We start from the raw sequence: 5,000 nt of genomic DNA on the forward strand, positions 1-5,000 counted from the left end.
ACAAACACTGTTCCCATCACTTTTTAGCACAGGTAGTTGGATAAAATACAAACTTTATTTCCTTTCATCATTTGAACAGGGCAAAGGAGCACAAAGCACACACAAGCTGCATTCAGCAACAATATTCTTGTTTGTCTTATAAATACAAGGCAGATGCTAATTGAAAACACAAGGAAATTTGATCCTATTAAAAAGGCAGGAAGCTGCATTTAGTCAATTCATCATTAAATGCTTACTACAAGGCAGTGTTGCTGATGAAATAGTGCAGGGGCACACCCTCGTGGACAAAATGCTTACAGCACCTGGTATTCCCAGGCGGTCTCCCATCCAAGTACTAACCAGGCCCGACCCTGCTTAGCTTCCGAGATCAGACGAGATCGGGCGTACCCAGGCTGGTATGGCCGTAAGCGAGAAACAATCTCTTGCTACAACATATATAGTCAAAGTGAGTGTGATAAACAGACATTGCATTTTCACCAATTAGATAAGCAGCTTGAACTTTGTGTCACTGAAAAAGTAGAAGAAATTACAAACACTATTCCCATCACTTTTTAGCACAGGTAGTTGGATAAAATACAAACTTTATTTCCTTTCATCATTTGAACAGGGCAAAGGAGCACAAAGCTGCATTCAGCAACAATATTCTTGTTTGTCTTATAAATACAAGGCAGATGCTAATTGAAAACACAAGGAAATTTGATCCTATTAAAAAGGCAGGAAGCTGCATTTAGTCAATTCATCATTAAATGCTTACTACAAGGCAGTGTTGCTGATGAAATAGTGCAGGGGCACACCCTCGTGGACAAAATGCTTACAGCACCTGGTATTCCCAGGCGGTCTCCCATCCAAGTACTAACCAGGCCCGACCCTGCTTAGCTTCCGAGATCAGACGAGATCGGGCGTACCCAGGCTGGTATGGCCGTAAGCGAGAAACAATCTCTTGCTACAACATATATAGTCAAAGTGAGTGTGATAAACAGACATTGCATTTTCACCAATTAGATAAGCAGCTTGAACTTTGTGTCACTGAAAAAGTAGAAGAAATTACAAACACTGTTCCCATCACTTTTTACCACAGGTAGTTGGATAAAATACAAACTTTATTTCCTTTCATCATTTGAACAGGGCAAAGGAGCACAAAGCACACACAAGCTGCATTCAGCAACAATATTCTTGTTTGTCTTATAAATACAAGGCAGATGCTAATTGAAAACACAAGGAAATTTGATCCTATTAAAAAGGCAGGAAGCTGCATTTAGTCAATTCATCATTAAATGCTTACTACAAGGCAGTGTTGCTGATGAAATAGTGCAGGGGCACACCCTCGTGGACAAAATGCTTACAGCACCTGGTATTCCCAGGCGGTCTCCCATCCAAGTACTAACCAGGCCCGACCCTGCTTAGCTTCCGAGATCAGACGAGATCGGGCGTACCCAGGCTGGTATGGCCGTAAGCGAGAAACAATCTCTTGCTACAACATATATAGTCAAAGTGAGTGTGATAAACAGACATTGCATTTTCACCAATTAGATAAGCAGCTTGAACTTTGTGTCACTGAAAAAGTAGAAGAAATTACAAACACTGTTCCCATCACTTTTTAGCACAGGTAGTTGGATAAAATACAAACTTTATTTCCTTTCATCATTTGAACAGGGCAAAGGAGCACAAAGCTGCATTCAGCAACAATATTCTTGTTTGTCTTATAAATACAAGGCAGATGCTAATTGAAAACACAAGGAAATTTGATCCTATTAAAAAGGCAGGAAGCTGCATTTAGTCAATTCATCATTAAATGCTTACTACAAGGCAGTGTTGCTGATGAAATAGTGCAGGGGCACACCCTCGTGGACAAAATGCTTACAGCACCTGGTATTCCCAGGCGGTCTCCCATCCAAGTACTAACCAGGCCCGACCCTGCTTAGCTTCCGAGATCAGACGAGATCGGGCGTACCCAGGCTGGTATGGCCGTAAGCGAGAAACAATCTCTTGCTACAACATATATAGTCAAAGTGAGTCTGATAAAACAGATATTTAGTCAATTCATCATTAAATGCTTAATACAAGGCAGTGTTGCTGATGAAATAGTGCAAGAGCACACCCTCGTGGACAAAATGCTTACAGCACCTGGTATTCCCAGGCGGTCTCCCATCCAAGTACTAACCAGGCCCGACCCTGCTTAGCTTCCGAGATCAGACGAGATCGGGCGTACCCAGGCTGGTATGGCCGTAAGCGAGAAACAATCTCTTGCTACAACATATATAGTCAAAGTGAGTGTGATAAACAGACATTGCATTTTCACCAATTAGATAAGCAGCTTGAACTTTGTGTCACTGAAAAAGTAGAAGAAATTACAAACACTGTTCCCATCACTTTTTAGCACAGGTAGTTGGATAAAATACAAACTTTATTTCCTTTCATCATTTGAACAGGGCAAAGGAGCACAAAGCACACACAAGCTGCATTCAGCAACAATATTCTTGTTTGTCTTATAAATACAAGGCAGATGCTAATTGAAAACACAAGGAAATTTGATCCTATTAAAAAGGCAGGAAGCTGCATTTAGTCAATTCATCATTAAATGCTTACTACAAGGCAGTGTTGCTGATGAAATAGTGCAGGGGCACACCCTCGTGGACAAAATGCTTACAGCACCTGGTATTCCCAGGCGGTCTCCCATCCAAGTACTAACCAGGCCCGACCCTGCTTAGCTTCCGAGATCAGACGAGATCGGGCGTACCCAGGCTGGTATGGCCGTAAGCGAGAAACAATCTCTTGCTACAACATATATAGTCAAAGTGAGTGTGATAAACAGACATTGCATTTTCACCAATTAGATAAGCAGCTTGAACTTTGTGTCACTGAAAAAGTAGAAGAAATTACAAACACTATTCCCATCACTTTTTAGCACAGGTAGTTGGATAAAATACAAACTTTATTTCCTTTCATCATTTGAACAGGGCAAAGGAGCACAAAGCTGCATTCAGCAACAATATTCTTGTTTGTCTTATAAATACAAGGCAGATGCTAATTGAAAACACAAGGAAATTTGATCCTATTAAAAAGGCAGGAAGCTGCATTTAGTCAATTCATCATTAAATGCTTACTACAAGGCAGTGTTGCTGATGAAATAGTGCAGGGGCACACCCTCGTGGACAAAATGCTTACAGCACCTGGTATTCCCAGGCGGTCTCCCATCCAAGTACTAACCAGGCCCGACCCTGCTTAGCTTCCGAGATCAGACGAGATCGGGCGTACCCAGGCTGGTATGGCCGTAAGCGAGAAACAATCTCTTGCTACAACATATATAGTCAAAGTGAGTGTGATAAACAGACATTGCATTTTCACCAATTAGATAAGCAGCTTGAACTTTGTGTCACTGAAAAAGTAGAAGAAATTACAAACACTGTTCCCATCACTTTTTACCACAGGTAGTTGGATAAAATACAAACTTTATTTCCTTTCATCATTTGAACAGGGCAAAGGAGCACAAAGCACACACAAGCTGCATTCATCAACAATATTCTTGTTTGTCTTATAAATACAAGGCAGATGCTAATTGAAAACACAAGGAAATTTGATCCTATTAAAAAGGCAGGAAGCTGCATTTAGTCAATTCATCATTAAATGCTTACTACAAGGCAGTGTTGCTGATGAAATAGTGCAGGGGCACACCCTCGTGGACAAAATGCTTACAGCACCTGGTATTCCCAGGCGGTCTCCCATCCAAGTACTAACCAGGCCCGACCCTGCTTAGCTTCCGAGATCAGACGAGATCGGGCGTACCCAGGCTGGTATGGCCGTAAGCGAGAAACAATCTCTTGCTACAACATATATAGTCAAAGTGAGTGTGATAAACAGACATTGCATTTTCACCAATTAGATAAGCAGCTTGAACTTTGTGTCACTGAAAAAGTAGAAGAAATTACAAACACTATTCCCATCACTTTTTAGCACAGGTAGTTGGATAAAATACAAACTTTATTTCCTTTCATCATTTGAACAGGGCAAAGGAGCACAAAGCTGCATTCAGCAACAATATTCTTGTTTGTCTTATAAATACAAGGCAGATGCTAATTGAAAACACAAGGAAATTTGATCCTATTAAAAAGGCAGGAAGCTGCATTTAGTCAATTCATCATTAAATGCTTACTACAAGGCAGTGTTGCTGATGAAATAGTGCAGGGGCACACCCTCGTGGACAAAATGCTTACAGCACCTGGTATTCCCAGGCGGTCTCCCATCCAAGTACTAACCAGGCCCGACCCTGCTTAGCTTCCGAGATCAGACGAGATCGGGCGTACCCAGGCTGGTATGGCCGTAAGCGAGAAACAATCTCTTGCTACAACATATATAGTCAAAGTGAGTGTGATAAACAGACATTGCATTTTCACCAATTAGATAAGCAGCTTGAACTTTGTGTCACTGAAAAAGTAGAAGAAATTACAAACACTATTCCCATCACTTTTTAGCACAGGTAGTTGGATAAAATACAAACTTTATTTCCTTTCATCATTTGAACAGGGCAAAGGAGCACAAAGCTGCATTCAGCAACAATATTCTTGTTTGTCTTATAAATACAAGGCAGATGCTAATTGAAAACACAAGGAAATTTGATCCTATTAAAAAGGCAGGAAGCTGCATTTAGTCAATTCATCATTAAATGCTTACTACAAGGCAGTGTTGCTGATGAAATAGTGCAGGGGCACACCCTCGTGGACAAAATGCTTACAGCACCTGGTATTCCCAGGCGGTCTCCCATCCAAGTACTAACCAGGCCCGACCCTGCTTAGCTTCCGAGATCAGACGAGATCGGGCGTACCCAGGCTGGTATGGCCGTAAGCGAGAAGCAATCTCTTGCTACAACATATATAGTCAAAGTGAGTGTGATAAACAGACATTGCATTTTCACCAATTAGATAAGCAGCTTGAACTTTGTGTCACTGAAAAAGTAGAAGAAATTACAAACACTGTTCCCATCACTTTTTACCACAGGTAGTTGG

At 41.4% G+C, this 5,000-nt stretch overlaps 10 non-coding genes across 10 annotated transcripts; all 10 read right to left on the minus strand.

The window, feature by feature from the left end:
- Positions 1 to 290: 290 nt before the first annotated feature.
- Positions 291 to 409, minus strand: LOC145856003 (5S ribosomal RNA). The gene has a single exon (XR_014376891.1). It is a non-coding gene; the product is annotated as a 5S ribosomal RNA (ribosomal RNA).
- A 399-nt stretch (positions 410 to 808) lies between these two features.
- On the minus strand, positions 809 to 927 carry LOC145856004 (5S ribosomal RNA). Its single transcript, XR_014376892.1, has one exon. It is a non-coding gene; the product is annotated as a 5S ribosomal RNA (ribosomal RNA).
- A 409-nt stretch (positions 928 to 1,336) lies between these two features.
- LOC145856005 (5S ribosomal RNA) lies at positions 1,337 to 1,455 on the minus strand. The gene has a single exon (XR_014376893.1). It is a non-coding gene; the product is annotated as a 5S ribosomal RNA (ribosomal RNA).
- Positions 1,456 to 1,854: 399 nt separating this feature from the next.
- LOC145856006 (5S ribosomal RNA) lies at positions 1,855 to 1,973 on the minus strand. Its single transcript, XR_014376894.1, has one exon. It is a non-coding gene; the product is annotated as a 5S ribosomal RNA (ribosomal RNA).
- Positions 1,974 to 2,112: 139 nt separating this feature from the next.
- LOC145856007 (5S ribosomal RNA) lies at positions 2,113 to 2,231 on the minus strand. Its single transcript, XR_014376895.1, has one exon. It is a non-coding gene; the product is annotated as a 5S ribosomal RNA (ribosomal RNA).
- A 409-nt stretch (positions 2,232 to 2,640) lies between these two features.
- LOC145856008 (5S ribosomal RNA) lies at positions 2,641 to 2,759 on the minus strand. Its single transcript, XR_014376896.1, has one exon. It is a non-coding gene; the product is annotated as a 5S ribosomal RNA (ribosomal RNA).
- A 399-nt stretch (positions 2,760 to 3,158) lies between these two features.
- LOC145856010 (5S ribosomal RNA) lies at positions 3,159 to 3,277 on the minus strand. The gene has a single exon (XR_014376898.1). It is a non-coding gene; the product is annotated as a 5S ribosomal RNA (ribosomal RNA).
- A 409-nt stretch (positions 3,278 to 3,686) lies between these two features.
- Positions 3,687 to 3,805, minus strand: LOC145856011 (5S ribosomal RNA). Its single transcript, XR_014376899.1, has one exon. It is a non-coding gene; the product is annotated as a 5S ribosomal RNA (ribosomal RNA).
- A 399-nt stretch (positions 3,806 to 4,204) lies between these two features.
- Positions 4,205 to 4,323, minus strand: LOC145856012 (5S ribosomal RNA). The gene has a single exon (XR_014376900.1). It is a non-coding gene; the product is annotated as a 5S ribosomal RNA (ribosomal RNA).
- A 399-nt stretch (positions 4,324 to 4,722) lies between these two features.
- LOC145856013 (5S ribosomal RNA) lies at positions 4,723 to 4,841 on the minus strand. The gene has a single exon (XR_014376901.1). It is a non-coding gene; the product is annotated as a 5S ribosomal RNA (ribosomal RNA).
- Positions 4,842 to 5,000: the final 159 nt, after the last annotated feature.

This window comes from Salmo salar, chromosome 08, assembly GCF_965601325.2.
Source record: "Salmo salar chromosome 08, fSalSal1, whole genome shotgun sequence".
Lineage (NCBI taxonomy): Eukaryota > Metazoa > Chordata > Actinopteri > Salmoniformes > Salmonidae > Salmo > Salmo salar.